The following is a 2,179-nucleotide window of genomic DNA, read 5'->3' on the forward strand; positions in this document are numbered from 1 at the left end:
ATTCTTTATTAGGATGTTCTTAAACCTCCATGTTTTTGGAGGTTTTCCAGAGTTTTTTATGGTTGATTTCAAGTTTCATAGCATTGTGATCTGAAAATGGGCATGGTATGATCTCAATTCTTTTATATTTATTGATGGCTGCTTTGTGACCTAGTTTGTGGTCTGCTTTGGAGAATGTGCCATGTGCACCCAAGAAGAAAGTGAATTCCATTGCTTTGGGATGTAGAGTTCTAAATATATCTGCCAAGTCCACCTGGTCCAATGAGTCCTTCAGGTCCATTGTTTCTTTAGTGATTTTTTGTTTAGTTGATCTATCCATTGCTGTAGGTGGAGTATTAAGGTCCCTTGCTACTAGTACATTCTTATCAATAAGATTGCTTATGTTTGTGATTGTTTTATGTATTTTGGTGCTTCCGTATTTGGTGTGTAGACTTTCATAATCGTTAGCTCTTCCTGATGGATAGACCCTGTAATTATTATAAAATGCCCTTCTTCATCTCTTGTTATTGCCCTTACTTTAAACTCCAATGTGTTTGGTATAAGTTTGGCAACTCCAGCTTTCTTTTAATTTCCAGTAGCATGATAGAATTTTCCCCACTCCCTCACTTTCAATCTGAAGGTGTCTTCAGGTCTAAATTGAGTCTCTTGTACACAGAAAATAGATGGATTTTGTTTTTTTAGCCATTCGGCTACCATCTGTCTTTTAATTGGAGCATTCAGTCCATTTACATTCAGTGTTATTATTGAAAAATATGAGTTAAGAGGCATTGAGTTTTCTGTGAGATTCATGCTTGTGGTGGTGTCTCTGGTACCTTGTGTTCCTTGCAACATTTCCCTCATAGAGTCCCTCTTAAGATCTCTTATAGGGCTGGTTTAGTGGTGATGAGTTCCTTCAATTTTTGTTTGTTTGGGAAAACCTTTATCTCTCCTTCTATTCTGAATGACAGGCTTGTTGGATAGAGGATTCTTGGCTGCATATTTTTCCTGTTCATCACATAGAAGATTCCCTGCCATTCCTTTCTGGCCTGCCAAATTTCAGTAGATAGGTCTGCAACCACCCTGATATGTCTCCGTTTGTATATTAGGTCCCTTTTATCCCCCGCTGCTTTCAGAATTCTCTCTTTATCCTTATATTTTGCCAGATTCACAATGATATGTCATGCGGAAGATTGATTCAAGTTACGTCTGAAGGGAGTTCTCTGTGCCTCTTGGATTTTAGTGTCTGTTGCCTTCCTCGTATTGGTGAAGTTCTCAGCTATAATTCGTTCAAGTATCCCTTCAGCGCCTTTCTCTCTCCCTTCTTCCTCTAGAATTCCTGTGATATGGATATTGTTCCATTTGATTGCATCACTCAGTTCTCGAATTCTCCTTTTGTGTTCCTGGATCAGTTTATCTCTCTTTTTCTTGACTTCCTCTTTTTCTATAATTGTATCTTCTAATTCACCAATTCTCCTCTAGCCTTTTCAATCCGTGTGGTGGCCACCGCCATTTTATTATGCACCTCATTTATAGCATTTTTAAATTTATCATAACTGTATTTAAGATCCATGATCTTTTCATGTGTCTGTTGGCCATCTGGATGTCCTCTTTGGAGAAGTGTCTCTTCATATCTTCTGCCCTTTTCTTCACTGGGTTGTTTGTTTGTCGGCTGTGGAGTTTGGTGAGTTCCTTATAGATTTTGGATATTAACCCTTTATCTGATATGCCATTTGCAAGTATCTTTTCCCATTCTGTTGGTTGCCTATTAGTTTTATGGATTGTCTCCTTTGCCTCGCAGAAGCTTTTAATCTTGATGAGGTCCCAATAGTTTATATTTGCTCTTGTTTCTTTTGCTTTTGGGGATGTGTCAAGTAAGAAACTACTGCAGTGGAGGTCAAGGAGCTTGCTTCTTGCTTTCTCCTCCAGGGTTTTGATGGTTTCCTGTCTCACGTTCAGGTCCTTTATCCATTTTCAGTGTATTATTGTGTATGGTGTGAGAAAATGATCTCGTTTCATTCTTCTGCATGTTGCTGCCCAGTTCTCCGAGCACCATCTGTTAAAGAGGCTGCCTTTTTTCCATTGGATACTCGTTCCTGCTTTGTCAAAGATTAGTTGGCTGTATACTTTTGGGTCCAATTCTGAGTTCTGAAATCTATTCCATTGGTCTATGTGCCAATACTTTACTGTCTTCATGATGACA

This window comes from Hyaena hyaena, unplaced genomic scaffold (assembly GCF_003009895.1).
Source record: "Hyaena hyaena isolate Hyena2069 unplaced genomic scaffold, ASM300989v1 scaffold_2415, whole genome shotgun sequence".
In the NCBI taxonomy this organism is placed as follows: Eukaryota; Metazoa; Chordata; class Mammalia; order Carnivora; family Hyaenidae; genus Hyaena; species Hyaena hyaena.